This window comes from Hirundo rustica, chromosome 17 (genome assembly GCF_015227805.2).
Source record: "Hirundo rustica isolate bHirRus1 chromosome 17, bHirRus1.pri.v3, whole genome shotgun sequence".
In the NCBI taxonomy this organism is placed as follows: domain Eukaryota; kingdom Metazoa; phylum Chordata; class Aves; order Passeriformes; family Hirundinidae; genus Hirundo; species Hirundo rustica.
This window is the reverse complement of record NC_053466.1, coordinates 9,539,462-9,566,518: the sequence shown is the minus strand read 5'-3', so window position 1 is coordinate 9,566,518 and position 27,057 is coordinate 9,539,462. Positions and strand designations below refer to the sequence as shown.

Here is a 27,057-nt window from a genome sequence, read left to right as displayed (position 1 = left end):
TTACAAGACCTTGAGTTCACATCCGAGTCCTTTTCTCTGACTAGAGAAGATCCCCTTTGCTCGTGTAGTAATCACAAACCAGTAGCAAACAAGGTTTGAGTAATTGGATTATTGCTAAAGGACTTTTTGTTGGCCGCAGTTACATTTTACATTTACACCAAATAAGTAGAAATCCAATCAAACCACTCCATAATACATTTTTTAACCACAAATAAATTGGCAAAGCTCAAGGAGGGAGGAAACTCCAACACTTTGTTTGATTATTTTAAAGCAAAGTGTTTAGTTACAGACCGCTTCAAGCTAAAAATATCTGTTTACTTCCATAGTAATCCTCAAGTTTTCTTGAATATAAAATGATGTTCTTTTAAAATTGACTAGAAGTGGGATTTTTGGCACGAGAATATTGCTGCTTGTTATCTAATTCATCAAAATAAAATGTAGCTGTGCCGCTGTTCATTCTCCTACAAACTGAACTGACACCATTTCTTTCTGAGCTTTAACAAACTCAAAGCCACAGGCTAAAAATTTTTTTTTTTTTTTTTTGGGGGGGGTGTTGAAATTCAGCTTTAAATGCTGTTTTTCCTCTAGATTTCAGGCATGTGTGTGAATATTTTTAATGAGGCTGAGGGAGCCCAGCCCTGCCCAGAACTTCCATTGAACACATCACTAATTTGAGGAGGCTTCTGAATCCTGAGCTGTCCTCTCCTCTTTCACTGCAAGTCCCAGCCTGGCAACCCCAGCCAGGAATTCCCTCTGATTTCCTCCTCAAACCACTTGATTCCTCCTGCTTCCTTTATTATTCCCTCTAACGATCCCTGACATGCTTTTGGCAGCCTCCTGCCAGATAATCAGGTTGTAGCGCTTGAGACCAGCCCCGCTGCGATAAAGCAAAAATGAGTGATAAAAACCAGTGATGTATTTACAGATCAGAGGCAGAGCAGCCTGGGCTTGGGACTTTTGATCAGCGCAGAACACACGTTCCTCGTTGGTGCTGTAATCCAGCAGCCACTGGATTTGTCTGTCTCAATTGTCAGGCTGGGGTTGGGGCTGGAGCCTGGAGCTCTGTCTGCGAGGCTCAGCTCCTTCCCCACGGGATTGGACACGGCTCCTATTTTCTACTCTCCCAGATATTTCTCAGCACAAATCCTGCCAAGTGCTCTGTGGGTCCTAATAGACCTGGATTCTCTGGCAAATCAAATCCCGGTCTGGCTGAGGGTTAAACCTGAAAAACTCACGAGGGAACTGAAAACTTTGGTGGAAGGGAGGGGGAAAAAACCCAGCAGCAACAGTGACCCACAAAAAATGAACCCCAAACAAACCTAAACCACTCAGCTGTCGGACCTGCAAAGATCTCCACTCCGACGTTATTGATTTTGTGACACCTCTGCCGCCTGACCTATTAAACACGGCTCACTGGCAAGGTGTCAGATATTCCAGTGGCACTTTGTTACAACCTCGGGCATCCCCAGTGCCAGGAGGGGTTGGACACCTCCTCAGCTTTTACATTTCCTTGGTTTAGCAGCAAATTCCCATAAGCCTCCAAGTGAGAGGAATTTGTTCATAACCCAGTTTGTAGGAACTCCTCCCAGTCTGGCATCACTCCCCTGGGGTGATGCTGGTCGGGATCATTTACCCAAATTAGCCCCCAAAGGTCACTTCTGGAATATGGGAAGGGGCTGACACCTCAAAGCTCTTTCCTTCCCCCTAAAAACAGCAGCTGGTTTGAAAAATGCTCTCTTGGGATGCCTATCACCTTCCATGGACTGTGGATGGAGTCTGGACACCTGGAAATCTGGTTTGGAGATGTGGAGAGCTCCTTGAGGAGAATCCCTCTCCTCCACCTCATGTCCTTCAGTGGTGGGCTCCAGACACGCTCCCAAAATTTATTGGGACACACAACAGGTTCATGACACAGCCTTTCCTCACAGAGCAAAGCCTCACAGGAAAGTCCTTTCCAGGGAAAACCATGGATTGATTTGCCCAGACACTTTTTCAGAGCTGTTTTCTCATCTTACCCAGGTGTTCTGGATTCCAGGATCCTGGGCGAGAAGGTTGTGGGCAAAACATGGGAGAAACCAAAGGAAAGATGTAGGGAAAAGCCCAATGATAGCTGAGCCCACTGACATTAACAGGTGTCCAGCTTCCTACACTCCCTGCAACAGGAGCAGCAAGGAATGTTCCTGGATTGGGGCAAAAACATAAAAAATTCTGCAGATCAGCAAGGAGAGACTGAGGCAGCAGAAAGGCCTGACTGGCACAGGTCTGGCCTAAGTTAAGGCCTATGTTTATATCCAGGGTTGACACAACACCAAACACAATTCCGTTGTCCTGGATGCTCCAAGGGCACTAAATCAGGGCTCACTCGGTGCTGTGGGGAAAATTTCACAGGGGAAAACTCTTCCAACATGTGAAAGCACTCTGGAAAGAGCCACGCCGAGCCCACAGCAGGACACAGCCCTTCCAGGGAGGGGAATGCTCCGATGTGCCCGGCTCTCTCCTCCAGCCTCTCTATATTTCCAGCATGCCGTGCCTTTTCCTGGAAGAGGACTCGGGCAGTGGTTTTCCATAGAGCATAATTCAGCCTCGTGGATCAACGCACAGATTTTTATCTCAGCTCTGACTGTAGTGGATGCGCCTGTGCTGGGCTTTCAGCTTGATCCCGTGTTTTACCCGGAGTAGATTGTAGCACAAATGAAAAACAGAATGGATTTACCCTGTGGGAATGACTGTCCTCTCTGGTGCTGCAAAACCACAGGATTTGGCCGATTGCTTTTGGTCGAAAAAGTAACCACAGATAAAACTTGGATTTCTATTTATTTCAAAGAAAAATTTCAATTGAGGACACCTTGAGAGCTGAAATACCCCAGTAGTCAGTGGGCATCTTCCAGGCATTCCCTGCAGAGGAGTGTCAAGGGTGTTTGATTGGATTCCTCGGGCAGCAGAGGATAAAAACCATATTCTGGAAACTGCTTATCAGACCCTTGGCAGGAGCAGCTTTATTCCAGGCACATCTTGGATATTTCCTCATTGTCCCCTCTCCTTGGAAAGTCTTTTCGAAGCTTCCATTGCAAGTCTCCCCCAAACCCAAGGAACAGCAAAACTTTTGGCTGCAAAGCTCTGCTGAGATTTTGGGTGCTCATCACTTACCCCGCTTCGAGTTGGCGATTCCATGACACCTGCTGGGATCCACCCTGGAACGCTCCCGAAGAGACGCAGGAGGAATTCTTAGGATGCGTTTCCCTCAGACCACAATACATTCCATATGCTCCCACTGTGGAGGAGAAGGGAGCTGGGTACATCGAGTTAGCTCTGGAAAATCCATCATTCCCAGCTGGGGGGACAGCCAGGGCTTATCAGTGTTTTCCCGGACGTTCCAGCTGGAAGACATTTACAGCCCGAGGCCCAGTGGTGGTGCAGAGGAGGGATGAGCTCTCCCCAGCCGTGCTCACAAGCCACAGTCGTTATCAGAGGACCAGGGGCCTTTGGAGCCCCGTTATTGCTGCCCACCAAGGGCTCCTGGGGAGCCTGCTTCCTGTGGAATCCATTGGAGGAGCTTTCCCACCAGGGCACTGGGATGCTGCTTTTCCAGCAGCCACCCCTTGGAAAGAACCTTGATGAAATTTAGATGAGCTGGAAGTCGGCATCTTTCTGAAAGTGCTGACAGAACAGGTTCTGTCCCCTCCCTTCAAACTCCATCCTGGGGAATCTCTTGCTGCACTCCAGACCCATTTTCTGCTGGAGAATTTTCCAGAGTCTCCTCCTGTTGCAGAGGCTTGGGTGGGTTCTTCTTCGCATGTCCTAAAAACCAAATATGGCTGGAACTCAAATCTCTGCTTCATTTGGGACTTCTTTGGGATCTCACCTGAGCAAGGAATTTTATATCCCAAATCCACCTTCTGGCATCAACCGGATACCCAGCTACAATTTTAGGATTGCAAATGTTGATAAGCATTTATTATTATTATTATTTTAATAGGCAGTTTTATAGACTTTTTAATTACTAACCTTTCAGCAGCTGTCCTTGATCTCTGGTTTTTAAAAGCATTGTTGAGCTCTCCATTCCCACATCCTCCCGTGGAAAGGGTGAACTTGGCAGAGGAAGCTGGGTTGGGAAATGGGGCCTTACGGAGGGCATCGAGATAATGAATTGTTATCTAAACATTCGACTTGTTTACAATCACCTTTATGATTAACTTAATTGTTCTAATTAACATTGATTGTTTCTATTTAAGTGCTCATCTAAATTGTCATCTAAACTACAGGCAGGTTAGGCTGCGATTAAAATGTCCTCGTCTTTGCAACTATTTCTGCTTTTAAATATGGGACTATTTATTAAAACTTCAATAAACTGGAGAAAAAGATAGTTCAGTATTTCAAACATGCTGGTTTGCCTTCACAACTAATTTTTCTGCCTTTGATTTTTTTTTTTCCTCCAGCTACATACACATACCTTGGTGTTAGCTTGTGTCTGGAATAACAAACCCTGTATAAACCTGTGCACGTGGCCCACGATTCCCAAAAAAAACCCCTCTTCATCATTAGCCCAGCGTTTGCAGAGTGAAAGCCAAGCACAAAAACAAACTGTGCTCATCACAGAAGGCAAGAAAATCCATGAGGAAGCAGATGGAAAAGTCAGGCTTTTAATGCACTCCAGCAAATAATCAATGAAAGAATAATAACTTGAAAAACGCCGGGGCCAAGCTCCACCCTGGCACAGCTCCACCAAAACCAGTGGAGATGGGCCAGCAGCGGATGTTTCCTGGATCTGAAGAGTTTCTTTTCCTTCTCTCACTCCAATTCCCTGTCACTGATCGATGGGTGTCCCAAAGATGCTGAGTGGAGGAAGCCGGTCCTTGCAGAGCCGGGGTTTCGCTGGGTGAATGCAGAAGGGATGGAAATGGCAGAGGGATTTCTTCAAGAGCTGCCAAAAAAATAGAGATAAAAGAAAAAAAAAATAAGCCAGAGGTTGTGTTTTCTGAGGCCACTGCCAATTTTTTAAAAGGATAATCCCAGTAGATGCAGCATTAGATGACAAAAGTCACGTTGAGGAAGTACTGCCAAGGTTTTAAACATCGGCATTTAATCTCTTGGCAGTAACTCCGGTCCAGCTATGGTTTATCTTTATTTTTTTATAGTCACCAACAACATATTTGCATAAATTATAGCAGCAGCATTGGCTTGAAGGAGGTTCATTTGCTCTGCAATTAATAACAGCATGAAAACCTTCACATAGCAAACACAGGCTGAACCAACAGACAGGAATCCATTGATGTTAGAGCTGGAATATGGAGAGGAAAGGGACATTTGCCAAGCACCTGACTCTGTTTCAACCCAATTTTCATCCCAGACCAGCAGGTTCTGTTCAGGCAAAACTCCTCCTGGATTTTTTACAGATGGAATTTTCTAGGATTTGCAAAGAGGTTTTAAGGAGCTGGGACCAAAAAAGAACTCAGGGCAGGGCTTTCTTGGGGGGGCAGAGCATGAAGCCAAGATCCTCATGGCACCCAGGAGCGGCAACAAGGATGAGCTGTAACGAGAGGCTGAGTGGAAGAAGCCAAGGTGGAATGTCTGGGGAACCACTGAGCTCTGAGCAAGCCAAAAAACCCCCTGGAATCATTATTATTTATATGCAGAACCTTCACTTTTTGGCAATCTATAGAGAGATACAACAGTATTGCAGTGCCATGACAACGCAGAGTGACTTTGCATTGAGGTTTTCATCTGCATTATATAGACAAAAGATACAAAACCAAGCCTGGTTTTAGCTCAGCTCAGCTGGCACTGCTGTCCCACTCTTCCCAAGACAGAATCCCTGGCTGCTCATCCCCAAATCCCAATGCCCAGCAGGAGCTGTTGCGTGACACCGTTCTCTTGTCACTTCATTTTGCTGCAAGTCCTTTTCGGAGCAGGCAGGGATGGATTCAGAGTGCTGGATCCCCCGTGGAGGGAAGGAGGGATCAAATCCTTCCCCCCCATGCATCAAAAAGCAGCAGGAGAAAGCAGAAGAAGCAGAAGGTCACTGAGTTTTGGAGAGGAAGATGCCGCTCTCAGAGGGAGGAGGAACATCTCTGTCCCGCCCAGCTGGAGCATTTCCTGGGTCTTTTATAATCATGTGATGGACCAGGATTATTCAGCTTTAAGGAAGCAATTCATGTCTGGGTCACTGATCACCTTGGGAAGGTGTGGAACTGCCCCTGGGTCACTCCCCTTGCTCTGGAGATGAGTATTTTCCACCCTGGCTAAAGAGTAATGATGGCTTCGATGGTTTGTACTCTCGGCCAAGCTCCAGGGGAGGCAAGGGCTCCCCAAGGATGGAAAAACTCAATAGAATTTTGAAGAAAAGGAAGAAGGGCTCTGAAGGAGCCAGGCAGGTCCTAGAAAAAAAACCCTGAGCCTTTCCCGAACTTGGTGACAGCAATTTTTTTTTGTTTTTCCTCCAACCCCAGCTCCTAGAGTTGCGTAATTACAGCACAGCCCAACTTCAAATAAAAAAGAAATATCAGGAATGGGAAATGGCTCCCATAGCACTGCTTGGGGAGGTTGGAACAACGTGAACCTACAAAACATCAGCAAAAAGAACCAAAACCCCCACACATCAGATCATCTTGATGCATCCCAAGCTGTAAAATTTGAATGTTCAAATTCATGCTCTGAAATGAGAAATTCTGAGGAGCTGGTGGTGCCAAGTTGACCAGCACTGAGGAAAAACAGAAGGTTGGGGTTTTCCCAGCCAGAAAACATTGCAGAATTATGTGGGTTTTGCCACTCTCACCCTCCCAAAAAATCAGTCTTGGGGAAAAGAAAGTAAAAACGTCAGGGAGATCAGATCTAGCTCTCAGAGCTGTTTTAAGGACACACTCCAAATGAAAGTCAAGCTTTGCTCTGATAGATGGAAAAACCCTCTGGGAGCCATCTAGGGGGTGAGAAAGCAGAGGAACGTCTCAGTCTGCCTGCCACACCTCAGCTGGATAAATCTGGGATCATCCCAGCTTTCCCAGGCTTCCCTCTTCCAGCAGCACTTGTTAGTCCAGGTCTGCACAGACGCAGAAGGACAGGGAGTGAGGCTGGTCCTTGCTCCAAGCAGGTGCAAGCTCTCCCTTCCCTTACACTAAGGACTTACGCAGGAATGAATTTCCCAGCAGAGCCAGGCTTTCCTGCATGGCCACAATTCATCAGCCTGAAGTTTTCCCAAGGAAACCCTTCCAGGCTGAGCAGACCCTGGCAAGGCACAGGCCATGAGGCAGCTGGGAGATGAGGGCTCCTGAATTTCCAGGATTTCCAAGATCTTACCATAAACTCATTTTGTGTATTCCCCCTGCTTCAGGATGGGGCTCCATTGCTGTGGGTAAAATACATGGATGTGATTAAGGGACTTGATCCATGCTGGCAATCGCATCCAAATTCAAGGATTTTATTATAATTGAGGGCTACTCTGATTTATGTTTTTTAAACAGCACTTAATTCAGTGATAGAACTCGTTGTCAGAGGAGGCCATGGAAGCCAAGAGCATCAATGGGTTCAAATAACAATTAAAAACATTGAAAGATCCAACCTGGGCAATTAATTCCACACAAGGATGTGGATATGACCTCTAGCTCAGGAAGCCCTTCAGCTGAAAATTGCCAGGAGTTGGAAGGACCACAGGAAGAATAACAAGGGACTTGCCATGGTTTTGCCCTGAACATTTGCTGCTGCCGCATTTAGAGACAGGAAGTGGGGTGAGATGCGTCTTTGATCTGAGCCATTCCAAAGTCTCCAAAACATGACCTTTAACAGATTTACTCTTTCCAAAAGATTGTGATTTAGGGCTGCAAGATACAGACCTGTCTCAAAAGCTGCATCTTCTCCATCTGGGAGATTGAGCCAGAACCTCAGGTCAGGAGATTGGGATCTCTTCCAAGCTTCAGCCTCAAGAAGTCCCTCAAAAGTGTGTTTTCATTAAAGGGATTTTCTGCGGTAGAAAACCTTGATAAACAAATGTTGCAATGTTTGGTACAGATTTATGATTGCCCAAGTCGGCAATGCTTTAGAAGGAACAATACCCAGGGAGAACATGGACATCAACCCCTGCGGATGAGTTTTTTTGCTGGCTCCTTGGCATGGCACAAACCCAAAATGTGGCAAACATTCAGCTGGAGAACACACTCAAAATTTCCCAGACCTCAGCTCAGGGTCTTCTTCAGATGCTCCAGATCCTCTCTTACGTAATAAAAAAAGAGCTGAAGGGAGGCAAACTGGGTTTATTATTCATGTTTATGAAATCTTTGACAGAATCCGTTCATCCACGCAGAGGCTCCGTGGGAAAACAGGGTGTAAAGCTGAGCGTATTTACAGGAATTTTTCAGAGCTGTAAATGATGGCAAAAAATAAAACACAAAGGAAAATCTGACCCTATAATTCATACACAGACCTTCAGTGGGAGGGTGTTTTGCAAGGACACAGATGTCATAACCAAAGCTCGCTCTTTAACTTGTTTTTAAATGGAAATCAAAGGGCCCATCATCTGAGAAGTCTCATCATTTCATCTCTGAAGTCTTCCCACCCACTTAATTTTTGGCCGGCCCAGATCTAGAGAGGACTTCCCTCCAATGGCTTGGGCTGGCTCAAGAAAGCCTCAGCACATAATAAATGCCAGGCTTGAGGGCACAGAGGGGTGGGATTGCGCAGCACCTCCCTGCCATGAGCCTGGGACAGTGAACAGCACATTGGGCAACACAGAGGGGAGGTGACAGCCCTGGAAAAGCCACAGTAGGGTGACGGGAGAGACTGGACTGGAGGTGGGCAACAGCCAGAGCAAAGCATCTTGCCAGTGCTCAGGTACCTCCTTCCATCTGAGCCTTCTCCAGTAAATAAATCCAGGAGTAACCTGGATGTCCCCAGGTGCCACCATAATAACCCAGCTGCTCTAGAACCGCACACAAAATACAGGAAATTCTTATTTCGCTTCTGCCAGGGAAATTTTGAGCGTCCAGTTTTGTCAGCAGCTGCAAGACAGAAGCACAGACCAGAGAACAAATATTTTGGCAAGTGACTAATGTGGCACACAGCTGGAAAATAAGGTATTCTAGTAAAAGAAGTATTTTAGGCTCCCGAGAAGGCAGGATTCCTTTCAACTTTCCAGACAGATTATAGTGGCCATTTCACGTAGCATTTATCACCTTGCCCAGCAATTTACAGCCTGCAGGGTTTGCTCTTTTTGTTGCTCCTTTTAGCCCAGCAAAACACTCTTGGCTGGGGAGAAGTCAGCGAGCTGGCACAGGTGACACTGCTGAAGTCCTGATGTAACAGAAAAACCTCATTACAACAAATTTGCTTAGGCAAAGGAGCCAGCTAAGATTTCCTATAGCAGGGGACCTCGGAGCTTCAAAGCAGCTCCTGGATTTAGAAAAAAATCCCTATTTGGAGAAGAAATGGGAGGGGATTTTGTTTGTACGCTTGATTTCCTCCTCTATTTCTGATTTAACATGGGAGCGTGTTTGGCTGGAGGAGGCCAAAAGACTTTTCCAAAGGCACGGCCTTCCCTCCAGGCAGCCAAGCTGTGGATTTGCCCACTCCTCTCCAGAAATCCATGGCACAGCCAGATCCCCTCAGCCAGGAATGCAGCCCTGTCAAATCTCAGGCCCTGAGCAGGAGAGGCTGATCTGCCCTGACCCTCTGCTCCCTCCCAGCTCCGCTGGAGCTCTCCCTGATCCCTGACCCCTGTGCCAGACGGTGCCACTGCTGTTTACTGAGCACCCATTCCTGCTGCTGGGGGTGCTCACAGCCCTGGGATCTGCATCCCTCTGGAGGATGCCCAGGTGCTTCTCCGGCCAGAGCTGCCCCTCCAGCTTTTCCCTCTCTGCTGCATGACCAAGCACAGTGCTCTCTTCCATGTCAGTGCTGGAGAAACCCGAGAACGCTCCGGCTTCGAGCACTTCCACCCTGGCTTGCACAGAGTATCCCAGAAGAATGCAGCTGTCTCAGGGCAGGATCGTTGTTGTAAAGCAGGAGATAGACTCTTTTCCTGATTTATTTATTCATTGCCTATAACAGCTTGTCCACAAACATCCCAGCTTGGTTAAATCTTTGACATGTAAAACATTTCCAGAAATTCTTGCTGCCAGCCGACAAGACGAATGGGGAAGACTTGGCTTTATTTTTTTTTTTTTTTTAAAGACTCCTCACTTTTCTTCTGTTTTCTCCTTTCTAGTGTGACTCTGTCTCTGGCTTTCCCAAAGCAAGGCACTCATTTATCAGGCTTGCAAGTTCTTAGGGATTGGCAGACTCCACGGCTTTTCCGCTTGGCTCGGGCCTTGCAGCCACCATATGGAACGAGTTGCACATTTTCACTCCTTATCGGAGTTTAAGATGGAAATATTTCCTTGGTTCTTCTTGGGGCATTTCTGCAATTGCACACATGTTTAACCCTGATGCTGCTGCTGAGGAGCTGTTCCTGTTAAAATGCCAGCCAGGATTGAACTGGGAATCTCTTGCGGGGAGCTCCGCCAGCGGTTTGATTCTGCTCCTGGTTACAAACAGCTCCTTTAATAGTTCTGGAGTTCCGTGCACAGAACAGGGGAGAAGCTGGCTCACTGTCTGTCTGTCTGCTTGTCTCTTTGAAAAGACAACTTTCTCTCCCGCTCTGCACACTGAGCCAGTTTTGCTGCAGCGCTGTTGCAGCAGTGAAGGTAAGGAAAGCAGCTCCCACTCCATCCTGCCTTTATTAAAGTGGATGACAGCTGAAGACAGACAATCTTTCAGGCACAGAACTTCCATGCATGAATCTCCCACTGCTACCCATCTACTGGGGGGTTTCCTCTCTGTTCCCTGTGAAGTCACATCACACTCAGGGTTAGTTCCAGTCTTTTTCTTCAGCACAGGGCGCCAGTCAGCCCAGTTGGGGTAAGAGGAGGTGAGCCGACCCGAGCCAGGCTCTCTGGATCCATGGGGGCAGAAGTGCAGTCCTCAGGTTCACTGCTGGCCTGGAAAGTCCAGGAGAAGGTGAGACAGGGTTGAACTGCAGCTCCAGCTTCGTCAATCCGGTCACATCCACAAACCAGTAACAATATCGGAAGGCAACTTATTTCCACTGCAGGATGATGTTCCAGAGACTTCAGGGGATGCTGCAACCAAACCCAGCCCGAGGGCAGAGACCAGGACTGGCTGCACCAAGCCCTGATTTACAAATCCACGGCTCTGCCCCAGTGAACAGCAGCAAGATCTCTCCTGCTCTTCCCTGTGCCCTTTCTCCATGGCAGCAGCTCCTTTTTCTGTTTAACTGCTGCTTCCAGCAACACATCCAGATCTTTCCTCGTCAGAAACCCTTGGGTAATATCAGCGGTGACAGATGTGTGCACTTCTTTTCACGGGTTCAGCTGTATGCCAATTTACACATTTAAAGTGAGCTGAAAATGAAGGATAAAGTCCCTAAATCCACAGAGACAAATCACAGCAAAAATGAGAGACTAAATGTGACACAAGATCTTAAACCTCAGTGTCTCTTCCTCAGGGTCTCCTTCATGGAAGTGAGGAACTTCTCCATCTTCCACAACAAAGGCCTGGGGCTGGATCAGTTCCGTCCTTGTTGCATTTGACGCCTTGCTGCAGCTCAAATACATCACTGGACTCAGCACATCCAGATTTTTACACTTGTCAGTTCTGCTTTTCTCATCCTATGCGGTTCCTGGCCAGTTCCCTGCTGTCCCAAACCAGCCCACAGTAGTGGAATACACAGGCCTTCAGCGGGAAGGGAATTGAACACCACTTTTAGGCTCAGGAATGCTGCCAGGAGGTTGTAAAGCAATATTATAAACAGAAAGCAGGCTCTGGTGTCCATAGATCTGAGATTGGTTATTCTTGGTCAAATTCCTTCCATATTATTGTTATTATTATTATTAAATTACCTGATTTGCTTGTCTGGCCTGTGAGTATTTCACTGTGAGCCCCATGTTTTTCCATCAGGCTCAACATTAGTCCCACGTTGATTTCCGTGTTCGATCCAGTGGTTTCAGCCCTAACTCCAGCTGCCAGAGCTTCACCTTTAGTGAACATACATCACCATCAGTCTCCAGAGTTGTTAAAAACCCCAGGTTTCCATGGAAATCATTGCCAATACTTGTCTGCATGCCTGGTTTTCCTTTTTCTGTGCCCACAGTTAATAGAGTAGAAAAAACCCTACTCCAATCCCTGTTTTTTTAAATTTCTCTATTTGCAGTGGAAAGACAATGATGTCTAAAATATAGAGAAGAGGAATGGAGTCTGATTTTCCCATCCAGAGCCCACATCAGCTGCTTTTCAGGAGCTGAAGCCCCACTGAAGCCGTGGCCAGAGAGGTGCTGGATTCCTTGCCTTGTGTAAGATGGGACAGGAAGTGCAGAGTTTTCTTTATCCATCTATGTTCGCCAAAGAATTTTCTTTCCTTTTGCCCCTCACTCCTGAACCTGGGAGAGCAGTGCAATCTCAGATCTCCTTGGACATTTGGGCAAAGTCATAGCAAAAAAAAACCTCCACCAAAGCATCGCCAACTTTAACCTCAATCAGAGGAAGGCCAAATATTTTAAGAGCCTCATTTGACTTCCCATGTGTTTGTCTCCTCCCCCTCCAGCCTCTCACACAGAGGCAGCTGACCCAAGGGAGGGGTTGGGTTGAGTTCTTGCAGGCAAATGACATTTCCCCACCTCTGGAAGCTTGGAAGGGCACCGGTAGCTCTGTCCAAGACAATTTTTTCCTCATGTTCAAAGGAATCATTTTCTAAATCACTTTCCAGCCCTTTCAGCGAACAGGAGGCTCTGCAAACACTCTGAAGCCTTCTCTTCATCTTGGTGCATCTGTTCTATTTCTCCTCCATCTGGACAGAGCACAGGTACACAGCCCAGACCCTGGCCTTTGGCCGACATGGTCTTTCCAAGGAATTTTTGGACGCTCAGTGAAAAATCCATCCAAAGCTCACTCCTCAAAGGACTTTTATTTCCATTTGAGTCCACTTCAAGGGGCTGCAGTGGGCTTAGTGATGTTATTTTTGTTCCCCTTTCCAAAAGGATAGCAGAGCGATCCAAAGTTTGGATTTAGGGAATTACTGGGCTGTTGCTGAAAAGGAAAACAGCAGGAGCTGCGTCTCTTCCCTTGTGTCTCGGGAGCTGAGTCTTGACCACTAATTGTACACGGGATTAAGTCCTCACTGTCATTCCCTAATTCCAGATCAGACTCCTGGCCTGACTTCACACAGCTGGATGAGGTGGGAATAAGAGCTGGCAGAGCCGAGTGATGCCGTTCTTCACCCAGCAGGAAGAGCAGAGCTCTGGGAGTGACACTGGCACCTCCTGCAAGCAGGATGGGAATGCTGGCTGGGAGATGGCACGTTCAGGGAGCCAGGGCACAAGCTGGCACATCCGAGATAATTCCTGGAGCAGAGTGCCAGGTGCTCCAGGAGAGACAGAAGGAATCTTATCTACCTGCAATACAAAAACAAAATCTTCATTCCAGTCCAGGAAGGACATCTCTGCCAACTTTCCTCCAGGATCTGAGTTCACAGAGCAGGTGTTTTGGCTTCCCACAAAGCACTTCGGAATCTCAGGGAAGGAGTGGATGAGCTGAAGTGTGGGAAACTGGAGAAGCCAAAGTTTTCCAGCGGGGAAGCTCCACAGTGAGGTTGGGAAGAGGAAAGCTGCCTCCAGCTTTCCCCTCCTGTGCCAGGAGCTTTGCTGCCAACAGGGATGCAGTGACACTGTGGGGGTGTGTCCCCCAGGGCTGGGGACAGGGCCACCAGGAGGGCTGAGAGCATCCTGGCAGGAAAGGCACAGAAGAGGAGGAGGCAGAGAAGGAGGTGAAGCGCATCCATGTGCTGCAGATGAGAAATGTGAAGCTTGCTTTTCCAAAATAAACTCTTGGCCTTCCGAGGCTGACGTCCTGCCTCCCAAACAGCCAGGACAGGGTTCCTCCCATGGAACCAGCCACCCTTTGCAGGCACAAAAACACTCCTCTTTTTTCTTCCTTTCTGAGGCCAGAGGGGAGGAAATCTTTAGTTCTAGATTCAGAACTGCCAATGGCTTTTCCAGGCCTGGGAGATGAGAGAGTCTCCCCATGCAGAACACACAGCCTCTGCCATGTCCTGGAATTAGACAAGAATTTCCTCTTTCAAGACCATTTCAACCACTTCCTTTTATTTTATTCTCCTGTCTTTGATCCTGGGTGGGGTGCAAGAGGAAGAACAAGGCTTGGAATTGTAGCAGAGATTCAGGAAGCTCAGATCCACACTGAAGTAATTCTGATCAAACAGCAGCTGCCTCTTTGCTGCCCCATCCAACAGTGAATTTTACCTATAGAACCCCTTCCAGGTCCCACAGTTTTCTGTTGTTGCAGAGTAGCTGATCGTGCCTGACTCTTGGTGACATCCAGGTTGTGAACCAGCAGCTCATCCAAGCACAGCAGGATTGGAGCCAGGTCCTCGAAAGCTTTTTTGTGGTTTCTACAGCAGCCGTTCCCTTTTCCCTCATGAACTGCCTTTCCTGTTCATCTTTGAACACAAGAAAAACCAAAACCATTTCAATTTTGACTCTGGAGCAATGTTTTTCTTTCTCTCGACTTGCCTGGGCCAGCGAGAAAGTTTCCACAGATTTTCCCCAGTCTCTTCTTCGAAAACAGAGCAAAACAATTCATGGAAAGCAGTGCTGCTGTTGCCTGCTGCTGTTTGCTTTGGAGGGCAGGAGCACATGTGGGAGCAGGGTGGAAAAAGGGAATTAGATATCCTCACGTAGCTGCTGAGCTCCTGGATTCACCTCTGGAAAACAGCTGAGCAGGTGCAGAACTGATTTCACTGCTGGAAAATGAAAAAGCACAGGGAGAACAAGCCACACCCAGCTCGGGAGCAGTTCTGGGTAAGGCATCTCTCAGAACATCAAGCTAAATTTGATGCTCAGCACATGCCCAACAGCACAGATGGTTTGGAATTTGTTGCAGACACCATGATTTCATCCTATCTCATGGCCAAGGTCTGGATGTTCCCTTGAGGTCAAAGCAAATGTTTGATGTTCAGTATTACGGGGTTTTGCTGGTCTGTGGGCAAAGGTTTTGGCTTCACTGAGACTCTTTCCCTCTCCTGAGTACCTCACCAAGTACAGGGAAAGCAAAGAGTCTGGAAAGCCACATCTGCTGGAAAAGTTCCCTGCTCCATCATGCAGATGGCCAGTCTCTCTAGGTGCTGCTTTGGAAGGGGTTTGTCAGCTGGAATGAACAGTAAGAAAAAGCAACACAGCCCGAAAGGGGCCACACGTGATGACACAAAAGCCACCCAAAGCTCCTGCTTTCCAAACAGAAAGAGGAGTTTGTCTCTAGCATCACACCTGGATGATCCACAGAACATTCTGTTAAAGAATCCATGGAATGATTCGGGTTGGCAAGGACCTTAAATCCCATCCCATTCCATCCCCTGCCATGGCAGGGACACCTTTCACTGTCCCAGGCTGCTCCAAGCCCCAGTGTCCAGCCTGGCCTTGGGCACTGCCAGGGATCCAGGGGCAGCCACAGCCTCTCTGGGCACCCTGCGCCAGGCCCCCAGCACCCTCACAGGGAATGATTTCTTCTGTACATTCTCTACAATGACTATAATTTTTCTAACACTGCTAAGTCCAGAGCTTCCTTACACCTAGAATGAAAGGGAGGCCCGGCCCAAAGGGCTCCAAAGCCTGGCTGTGCCAATGGAACCTGTGCTGTTCCTCTCCCTGAGGCCTCAATCCCAGCCCGTTTGGTAAGAGCAGAGCTGTCCCACTTTTGAGGAGCACCTTGACCCTCTGTCCACCAAAGACAGCAGAGAATTTGCTCTCAGCTTGCTCCAAGGGGCTCCCAGCTCCTGAAGGCCCCAGCCAGGCCTGGGGGAAGCCTGAGACCGCTCAGGCTCCTCTTGTAGAGCTCTATCTCTCTTTCTATTTCGAGTGCACTTTCAAGTGCAGGAGGTTGTGTCTCCTTATCGCTTCCCAGCAGGGCTGCAGCACCAGGAGCAGGCGGCACACAGCCCCTGCCAGAGCGGGGTTTAGGAAACAGGCCGAGCCGACACGGCTTTTTATTGTTGCTGCCATTGTTGTTGTCTTGTTGTTGACTTGCTCTCTGCTTTGAAGGAATGCAACCACCCCCGAGAGCAAGTATCAGAGGAGAAGCTGGGTTTGTGTCGCTCCAGCCACTGTTTCCCATTTCTGTTTATCTTTCTGTCTCGGCCTATGAGCAGAAATCTGAGCCTGTGCCAGCTCCCTGTCCTCACCCAGAGCCAGAGCATTGTTTTGCACTGCTGGGGTATCCCTACAAGCACCACATGCTCCCTCTGTGTTTTCTGCTGACCTGTGGAGCCTCCAGGAGCTGAAGGACACAGGTTTATTAAAAAAAAAAAAAAAAAAAAAAAAAGCCTGGATGAGTTGCTTAAATTTGAGGCCTACATTTTAAATTGCTTAAATTAGATGCCAAGGAGTCCCACAGCCCTGAGTGCAAGAGCCCCAGATCCCTCTCAGAGCAAAGTTCTCTCCTTGGGTTTTTGGCTCAGATAAAGTTAGTTTTCAAGGAGAGCATGTGTGGGGATGGGGTCACACTGCAGCCATCCCACCCTGCCCTGGGAGAACATGGCAAATCCTGGGAATCACAAGGTAAAGGCTCCCAGGTATATATTGAGGGTTTAGACTCTTCTCCTACAGGTTCAGGATTATGGTGCTTGTAGGAAAATGCAGGAGCTGGATGCAAGTACAGGATGCAGCTGCCAGGGATGTTCCCCCAGAAAAGCTCATGGCCTGAGCTCCATTTGGGCCTGCTCTTCCCAGGAACTGGTCCAAGGCAGCTTCACCTGAACCAAACCAGAGTGGGAATTTGCTGGAAAAACCATTTGCTGGAATGAAGACGTCAGGACACAGATCACAGGCGGCAGTTCTCAAAAAGAGCTGTGAGCCCCAAAACACATCCCTGTTCCCATATACTGCATTGCATTTCCCTCCTCTCCCTGTGAGATTCCCGCTTGCAGTTCTTTTCCCATAAAAACATCTAATTGTGTCTAAAAGCACAAGACCTTTGTGGCCTTCTTGACAGCTGCCTCCACCATCTGACTGTGCTGCCAGGGAAGAGTTTTGTCTGGAATTCCCTTTTTTTTCTAACGGCCTCACACACTTTGGACCTTCCCAATGTGAGTATGGGCTATTGACCTTGTGGAGTCTCTTCAATGGAAATGAAGAAACTTCAATTTAGGGGTTTAGGTACCCCCATCAAAGAGATCAGTTTGGAAGTGGACTTACCCCAGTTCATGGGGCACTGAAATCCTCCCTCACACACCAAGGCAGGCTCAGGCTTTTTTTGGCCGGCCAAGGTGATGCCATAACTGTGTCTGGCCTAAGTTCCCAGCTGATTCCTCGCTCCAGGGAAGCAATGTCCCATATTCTTCTGCTGGCTGTGCTTTTTATCCCATTGTAGCTTTAGAGCTGAAGGCATCAAAAGATTTCTGGGATTTATGAGGCAGCTTTAGGCCTTCCTCCTTTCTCTTTTGTCCTAACTGCCTGGCTTGTCAGTATGACCTAAAAACCATTCTGACGGTTTTTAAAATAAAATCAAACCATTCTGATCTCACTGGATGGCTTCAGAAGTGCCCATTTTTGAGCCAAAAGGAGTGATTATTTATCAGGGATTAAAGAGCTCTCATTGTTCAGGCTCTGGGGAGCAGAGCAGAAAGGAGCAGCAGGTACCTGGTGTGGAGTAAGAGCAGAAGCAGAGTCCCTAAAGCCATCAATCTCTGCCTCACCCCCTTCTGGACACATCTCTCAAGCTTCCACCTCCAAAAGTGAAATTCCAAAAGATACAACCTTATCAAAGGACAGGGAACGCAGCCCAGCCGTTCTGATTCCCCAGAGAATTCCAAATGGCATGAAAACAAATAAAGCCAGAGATTACATTACAGAAAATTCCACGGATCCATTCGAAAGGCAGCGGATTCAGGGCTGCACATTCCAGACTCTCAGGGACTGCAAGCTCCAGGGATGCTCAAAATCCTTCATTTTGCCAACATTTATAAGGCATATCTCGAGGCCATTGATCACTCCCAAAAGCCAAAGTTATCGACTTCTCTTATCTGCTGCCTGTCTTTATCCAGCTGGGAAACACTGTATACTCATTTAACCATCCTTCAGGCACCGTCTGGTTATTCATCACATCTTAAAAAGGGGAATTCGGTGCCTTGGCCACAGCGTAAAGCACTTAAAAGAGCAGGGATGGATCTCTGCATCCTCTGATCCCAGCTCCATTATCCAACACACAGGGGAACAAAAAATCCCAAACAAACAAAAAACCCACCCAAAACTCAAGTTCAAAGGGGTCTCCTGGGAGTGGATCCCTAAAATCATCATCTTCTAGCTGAAGCAGGAAGGATTCAAGCACAGGGAATCGTTCCCTGCTGCCAGGAAGGAAGAGCAGGAGTGACTGTTTTAGGTAAATAATTAGATGGACAGACAGATGGAGATAGGTATAGATATAAATATATTTTTACACACATGTTTATATTGAGTTGGATGCACAGAGAGAATTCTCCAAGCAGGTTTCTGCCCCACAGCTTCTTTGACCTCTTACTCTGTTTCCCCCTCTCTGAGTGAATAATCTCCCTGATGGAACCTTATCAAGTGATGTTTGACAGTCTGGGAACTCGATTGCATCCAGGAGCTTTCTGTCCTGCACCATAGCAGCAATATCTCCCAAAAACTCCTACTAAAGCCAGGCCCACTCCTCATAAATCACAGGCACACATTGGCTGTCTCTTAATCAATCTTCCCCAGGTGTTCCCTCACTCAAGCTCACCACGAGCATCTTGAGGGTTTTGCTGGAAATTCTATTATTTTGTTGGGTTGGTTTTTTTTTTCCCCCTAAAGTAACTGCCTGGCCATGCTCAGGGCTTTTGGATTTTCTCTTTTCTCCCTGGTAATGTCCTGCTATCAATTTTTCTTTTTGCAGAAGCCTTAAAGATGGATAGATCCCTTCTACAAATATCTGATGGGTTGGAAACTCCCCTCAAAAATATCATGCTGGTACCTCTACCTCTGTGTTTGGTTGCCCACCAATCAAAAGGATTGAAAAATATTTTATAGACACCTTAAAATACTTTATATAAATATACAAAGTTAGCTCACTTCCCTTCTTTTCCCTGTCTCCACAACATCTCCAGGAGCACTTCCCTGGTACTCAGGGAAAGCTTTTCTTCTTGAAACAGGGTTTTTCTTCCCTCCAGGAAAAAAAAAAAAAAAAAAGTGATTTTTCAACAGAATGATAATTTTTTAAACTTAAATTACCTGGTCTATTTGAAGACAGTTGATAAATCACTAAAGAAGTAAAACACTTCTCTGCATTGAATCATCTTGTAATGAGAAAGATTAATTTTGTCATAGCTTCATTCCTGGACAATTTTTTCTTTTTTTGTTTGGCTTTTAAGTGTCTCATGAAAAACACACTGTTTGTAAAACGCCTGCTCCATTTCAGCTTCTAAAAAATCATTTTAAATCAATGAAAGCATTTTTAATTTCTATTTTTGGGAAGAGCTCAGGCATAGCAGCAGCCTGACAAAGCCATGCAGGGCTGGCCGAGGTCCAGCCAGCTGAGGGGACGGGCAACGAAGGTCGTGGATGCTTGGAAAACTTCCCAGAGACATCCCCCAAAATTCCCTGGCCTTCTCTGCCTAAAGGCACAAGATGATATCAAGAAAACTCCATTCCTGAGAGAGCTTTGAGAGTCTTTCACAAAAACAAATCAAGATATAATCCAAGGATGCTCCTTGTCCATCCTCCCTGGCTTTTCCCTGTCTCTGGTGGCTCCTGAAGAAGCCTCACAGCTCTGGGATGTGCCGGGACATCCCTGTGGCAGCACCTGAGCTGTCCCAGCCAGGGTCACAGAGCCCTCTGGACACAGAGGCCACTTTCCAGTGACATTTGAAGTGCTTGAACACAGCCAGGAACCTTCTCCAGGGCTGCACGTGGTGCCCAGGCAGAGCCAGGAGCTTCCCAAATTCCTGTGCCGAGCTGGGACCAGCCACGTCCCTCCCCAGCCTTGTAAAACACAGTAAGTGGCACAAATTGGGGGGGGAAGCCCTTTTCTGTGCTGTGTCTATTGAAGAACCAAATGTTTGGGTCAAAAGCTGGAAAATTGTCGTTTTTCAACTTGACTATTTTGTTTTCTGGCTGATAATAAAACCCTGCTGTGCACAAAGTCCCATGCCACTGCCCTTCTCTCACACGAGACCCCTGCTCTGAACCATCACTGGAGCTGCCTGAAACCCCAACAATCTGAGCCTGTTGAGGATGTTTGAACAAAGAGGATTTCCTAGAGGAAAAAAAACCCCAAACCTATAAATCCTATTTCTAAGCAGCTTTAATAGAGAGCCCAGCTCTCCTGCAACTGAGCCTGTTGTGTCTGAAGTATCAGGCACTTGAGATAGCCCAGGGAAGTCATGGTCCCTGCCCTTTTTATATCCATTGCCTAGTTCTGGAAAGCATCCTGTGAGGAGCCACTTGGACTTTAATAGGATGAATCATTGTTAAAACCAGCATGTGCTTCGAAATGTTTACATGAGGGGGCCTGAAATGGAGATACCATGAGGAGAAAAAAAATAAATCCAGCTGAAAGCTGTGGGCAGAGCTGAAGGGCACTTGTGTGGAAGGTTTCAGATCTGCTGGCTCCTTGTGTGAAATCAAAGGGTCACCTCAGGTAGAGAATTACTAAACCCAGCATTTGGGGGATCTCCAGAAATTCTTTCCCCTGCTGATAAATGACCCCAGGACCAGCAGTGCCTGATGCAGAGGGAGGTAACTCCAAAGAACTGACATCTCCTGGGAGCACTGAGAGCCACGGGATTATTCACCTGGTGGGAATGGCTCCTGGAAGGAGATAAACCTGCAATGTGAATCCTCCAGAAATCACTGAAAAGTAGCAAAGAGTAGAAGAAGAGCAGCCTGGCCGTGCCTCCCCTCTGAAGAGCACCCAAAGCATAGCTATAACACAAATCTCACTCCAGGGAGTGGTATTTTCCTCTGCCACCTGCCTGTAGGAGAAATTCCCATCATCCCTAGTCATTAATCCACATTTTTCTTGCTTTATCTTTCACTCAAGGCATCACACTGGGTATCTGAGATCAATTCTAGCCCCAGGCCAAAGTTTAGGAAACATTTTGAGGCTGTTTGCTGCAGCCACACGTGTTATTTTTAAACACCACGTGCACCCAGGGTGCTGCCAGATAGGCTGGGTATGTTTGAGGGCACGGTAAAAAAAAGCTCCTGAAGGTTGGGGGTGAGATTCCCACCAACTCCAGCGGCTTTCAGATCAAACCCTCCTGGAGATAAACCTTAGGCCCCTCGCAGACTGCTCTGGGATCTGGGAGCTTTGCCCTTGGCTTTGAGACTTTGAACTGGGGCCAAGCGATTGCAGCTCCTGGTTTAGGGGAAAAGGAAACAGAAAGGAACTACAGGCTTAAAGGATTAGAAGGAAGAGCTAAAAATAAAGTACCAGCAATGCCAGACCCCCAAATTTACTGCTTTCCTGCAAAGAGGATGGGTTTTCCTGTTGTTTTAGTGAGGGGAATCAGCTTTCTGCGTGACTTGGAAGAGCAGGACACCGACGGAAAGCTGAGTGCTGTTGCTCTCCAGGAGCACGGTTGTTCCTGTTGTTCTTCCTTCTTCCTGGAACTCATCTTCTGGCTAAACATGAAGAGCAAATGGGTCTTGGGAAGCATTTCTCAGCTACTTCAGCTGGTTCCAGTGAAGGGTTGCAGCCCATCGGTGCCAAAAGATGACACAATTAAAGATACCGGGCATTGCTGCCTGCGCAGCCTGGGATGTGGGTTAACCAGAGGAATATCCCTGCCTTGACTCTGCTGTCCATCTCCTCCTGCCTTTTCCTTCAGCTCTACATCATCCTTTCCATCTGGTTGATCCTGTCTTGGGTCCTCCAGATCTTATCTCCCACCCAGCCCTTTTCCAGGGACCACAGCTCAAGGAGAACAGGAGCAGGTGCCGCCGGGACAGGCAATTGAGGCTCAAGGAGGGAATTTTCTGGGAATGAAAGGAAAAGTTTGAGTGTGGCTCTCCGCTATTCTGAGCGGCCAGTTGGCTCTTGAGAGGAAGCCCAACACTCAGCCCTAAAAAACTATACACACACAGATATGTTACATATTTATCCGAGGCAGAAATTGGCCAGGAAATGGCTATAAAACACACATTTTGAATAAAAGGAGGGAGATTTATGGCTCTTTTGTGAATCTGAGTCATATCTTTCTGCATCCCCCAGGCAGGAATACTCTAATCACTAACATACCCCAAACATGGACGCACAGTGGGCCGGGAATTGCTTCCTTCTGGCCACAACTCCAGCTAAAGACGTGATAGGGATTGAGCTACTTTATCTGACAGTTGGTAAATGAATTGCCAATTCATTCTGAGCTCGGAGGGGGAGTTTTTCCCCTTGAAAAAAAAGGGTCCTTTTATATATGTCTTTGATCAGGCAGGGCCTTGACAAATTATTTTCCAAGGAATTTCTTGAGCCCTAATGCCATGAGAAGGGGGGGGGGGGGGAAGTATTTTCTCTCAAAGAGAAGCTTTTATGTCTCCAAAAATCACAGCCATGTAAGGGATTTTCTGCCATTTCCTCTCGTCCCCTTGGCTTCAAGGAAGGCAGGCAGGTAGCTTGAGGATTTTTCCATCCCATGGAAAGCCGGGAGGCGGATCGGGAGGAAGCAGTGCCAGGTCTCCCAGGCTGATTCCTCCCCGGTGAGGGGGAGCTCGGTGAACTCCGACATAGACTGAACATAAAGGTCAGGGCCATCAGTGACACTGAGAAAGAGCCCCTTCAGCACCAGCACGAGCCATGGGAGCAGGGGACAGCTCAGGGTCGTGGCACCACAGAGCTGCTCCTTGCCACGAGTGCTTTGGAAAGGTTGGGATTCAAGGGAGCATCTCCCTGCCGGGGTCACTCCGAAGTGTGAGGAGAGAGCAGCGTTTGCTTGTCTTTTCCTGGAGTCTGGGGGTTTTTTTTTCCTGGCCTTGCCATTTTATTCCTTTTATCCTACCATTTAATCCCTCTCCTCCAGGCAAAGATCATGTCCTTGATGGAATCCCAAGTGAGTTGCACAAGCCAGGTCTGGACAACGGCTGTGCCTCCTATTATCCCTAATGTACAAATCACTCATTCCCCCGTTGTCCCACTCTTCTGTCCTGAAGGAGAACAGATTGCTACAGCACAGCATTCAATTAATACATTTCTGCTACACTGAACTTCATCAGGATGGATGAAGCAAAAAATAAATTTAAAAAACCCCGCATGACTTTTTTCTCCGACCTAACTCTCTGCACGGGCGCATAACCTAAAAGAATATTCCTGCTGGAATTCCAGTAGCAGCCCCACTATGGACAAGACTGATGGATAAATCCCTCTGGCTAAGGAATAATTGGTGCAGGGAGTTAGGAAGAATTAATTTCCTATAGAAATGGGCCACCACAGTTGTCTTTTGGGACCTTCACAAGCAAAATTCAACCACCTTCAATAAAAAACCAGAATAATTTTAGGTTGAATGTTGAGGGTCCGCAGTGAAATGTCATCGAGCTTGGAGAGTTTCTCCAGCCAGTTCATTCTTTAAATAGTGCCTGTTCAACTTCTCCTGGCTCCCAAACTCTCCAGCTCTGGCTCCAGATGAAACCCTAATTTAGGTTATATTTAGTTGCTGTCCCATCCCAGCCTGCTGCACCTCTCAGGCAAAGAGTTACCTGTCCTGAAATTCTCCTGGAATTCTGTCCTGCTGGAAAGAGCAGGATTCAGCTAATGATCCAAGAGGGATCTTCCCCATCCATCAATAACTGATCAATAAGTTATTAAAAAACCCTAAAAGCTGCCACGACCAGGTGAGGAAGGACATCTCAGTTTCCTGTACTTTATTAACAGCTGTGTCCATTGAACAAAAAGTCCAAGCAAACCAACCTTAAAAATAATCCCATATCAACCTCAGAAATGCCCTGGGATGATAAAATAATCCTGCTCAGACTCAGAGTTCCCTTCCTTATGGGTAAAAACCTTCAAGTAATGGCATAATTATTTATTATAGCACAGCTAAGAATGAGTTGACCCATTTTGGTTCCTGAATTCCCCATGCGTTATTCCTTCTTTGAATACTCTTTACAGCTGAGTAACAAGTTGGGATGCTGAGGTGGCCAGCAGCAAGATTTTATGCCAAAATTTAAGCAGCTCTGATGCTTCCTCTTCTAGGAGATGTTTTACATAAAAAACAAACAAACAAACAAAACCATTTATGGTTTCAGATGACTGGCTTAAAAATGGAGGGAAAAGTACAACTGCTCCTTTGTAAGTGAAGAAATGTCATGCAAGCCTAAAAGCCGTGTTTTCGTGCTGGTTAAACACACCCAGAAAGCTCAGATACCCACATGGGCCCAGCAGTGGTATTTTCTCTCCTTTGCAAGTGTTCATGGAAGCTTTAAAGGTCACCCAGCAGTGCAAGGTTGCCTCAACCTGGAGCTACGAGGTGGTGCTGCCTCCCTGCTTTGCTACAAAACCCCAGCACAGGACACTTGGAAATGCCCCAAACCAGAGTTTTATTATTTTCTCCCCACGTAGGCAAGGGCTGCAGTCGCTGCCAGCCCGGGTTTGTCATCGTCACCTCGACTGGCACCACCCCAATATCAATATTGGTGCCTGGCACTGGCTCAGGCTGCAAAGGGTCTGTGCAGAGCCACTCTCTCTCCTGACTCCCTGAGCAGCTCCAGACTGCCCCAGCAGCACAGACCATCCACAGGATTCCCTGCCTTCAATTAAACACTCTCCAAGTCTGAATTTACCTCCCCTTCCCCGCCCAGGCAGCACCAAGCTCAGGCAGGGGAGCCAGTACTGCTGGAACAGCCCCAAATTCATCACTCTACTCATCTTTACAACCAGGCTTCAGCCAGGCTTGCTTTCTCCAGGCTGTGCCCCACAAAAGCCACCCCGGGTGTTTGTGGACCACTCTTTTTCTAATTAAAAGCTCTGATGAAGAAATTGCACCCAGACATCTCAAGTGTGCAGTGATCCAGAGACGGGAAATGCTGGGGCGCTCCCCAGTCTGAGTTTCTGCTGAACATCAGGACCCGAAACTGCCTTTAACAGAGGCAAGCTGATGTCCAAGCTGATGAGGTAAGGACTGGGTAAACAGACAACAGAAAGCTGGCTGGGCCATCAGATGCCAAGGGGAATCTGTAGCAGCCAGAATTCCAGGTGGTGGCTGGCTACAAGCGGCATCCCTCAACCATCAGTACTGGCACCAATGGTTTGGAATAACTTCATTTGTTAAAGACTGGGATGATGGGACAGGACTCCCAGTTCAGGGAGCAAAACACTGGAAGGCAGAGCTGCTGCTCAGATGGATCCCAAAGAACTGGAGAACTCCCCAAAGCTCGAAGGCAAAGCCCTAGCTCTGGCATGGCCAATCCCACAAACCAGCTCAGGCTGGGGCTGGAGAGAAGCTCTGCAGAACGGGATCTGGTGAACAAGTGGAGCAGGAGCCAACCACGGAGCAAAGATCAGCTGCACCCTGAGCTGGAGGAGCACAAACCCAGCCAGGAGTGGGATTTGAAAGGGGGTGTTAGAATTCCACATACTGAGAGCAGGAAAAGAGGGACTGGGATTCCATCTCATTGCTTTTCCAGGAGAATGGGAAGACCCAGGGACAGCAAACAAACTCCTGACTCCTAGCAGTGCAGGTCTGAGGAAAAGCTAAAGGGAAATACTCCTGCATTTAGGAGTCAGTGACAGGGCTATCACCACAGCACACAGGCACACACTGGTAGAGGCATTCCACACATGGCACCTCCCACAAAAAACAGCAGCAGCAGCAGATTGTTATTACAACAACAATGGCAATAAATAATAATAATAATAATTAATAATAGTAATAATAATCATCATCATCTGGTTTGACCTTACACAGTAAAACCACATTTATGGACACAGGAACCCCCCGAGCCCGCAGCCCCTTCCTGTTAAAGGGCTCACCGTGCACTGCTGCAGGTGTTTGCCTCTTTCCCCCTCCCAGTTTAGAACTTTCTGTTCATAATTCAAGCTACAATTTTTGCCCTGAGGCAGATTACAACTCCTTTCTTCAGCCTCTAGTAGAAGCAAACACCCCTGAGTGAGGGCAGTGCACAGGTGACATCCACACTGACCAATTCCCATTTTCTCCCCACATCCCTTTATTTGCCTTTTACTCACTTGTTCTCAAATGTGCTCCCAGCAGAACCGCTTCAGGAAGCTGATGCAAACCTCCCCCAAACTCCGCCCTCCTCTTCCCTCTGCCTTTAATCCCTGTGGTGGGAGGGCTCATCCAGGTGCAAATGGTGCTGGTGGAAAACCTTGGGATTGTCTCTGAGGCAGTGAGAGGCTTTTCCCAGGTGTTCCCAGGAGAATCTTGAGCCAGGATGTTCAAACCAGCCCTTCTGATTGACCAGGGAAGCTGTTGTACCTCTATTTCTTGCCTTTATTTGTCTCAGGAACGCTTTGAAATCCACTTTTCTGTAGCTGAGTCCTTACAGGACCAGGGCAAAATCTCCAAACCCCACAGCCAGAACCAGGAACTGAGTCTGAAGGATTTGTTTCAACCAAAAAAAGGAAGTAGGAGATGCTGGAGCCCCTGGGTGTGATGGGTTCAAGTGAAACATGTCCCTCTGAAATGTCTTCAGGTTGAAAAATTTCCTTGGAAATTTTGAAGGAGTAAAATCCAAATGTGAACAAAGTATTGTTCTTCTTTAGGGGTAGGAATTTGCTCAAACCACTCTCTGAACATTTGCCATTCACGTCAAACTTTGTCATTTTTATTACTCAAAAATAATGCAGCAAAGGCATTGACTTTAACAGAGAAAAATAAATTTAAAAAGCAAACAAGCAAATTAAAAAAACCCCAAAACTAAATATTTTTTGACCCATGATGTGTTCCAGCCCCACCTCCCCAAGTCATGTTTTCTCAGCCTCACTTTTCTCTCCAGTAAAATTTCAACTTTACAGTATGTTCTAAAATCAAACAAAAAAAAAAAAAAAAAAAAAAAAAAAAAAAAA

General features: G+C 47.3%; 1 long non-coding RNA gene across 6 annotated transcripts; it reads right to left on the bottom strand.

Annotated features, from left to right (window-relative positions):
• Positions 1–26,282, bottom strand: LOC120760631 (uncharacterized). Of its 6 annotated transcripts, none has more exons than XR_009208399.1 (5): positions 26,218–26,282; positions 11,470–14,794; positions 7,824–11,384; positions 4,006–4,921; positions 1–3,918 (listed from the first exon to the last, which is right to left on the bottom strand). It is a non-coding gene; the product is annotated as an uncharacterized LOC120760631 (long non-coding RNA). The 6 variants fall into 6 exon arrangements; XR_009208400.1 differs by having other exon boundaries at positions 11,883–14,794; positions 26,218–26,279; XR_009208398.1 differs by having other exon boundaries at positions 7,824–12,419; positions 12,657–14,794; positions 26,218–26,279.
• Between the last annotated feature and the right edge of the window lie 775 nt (positions 26,283–27,057).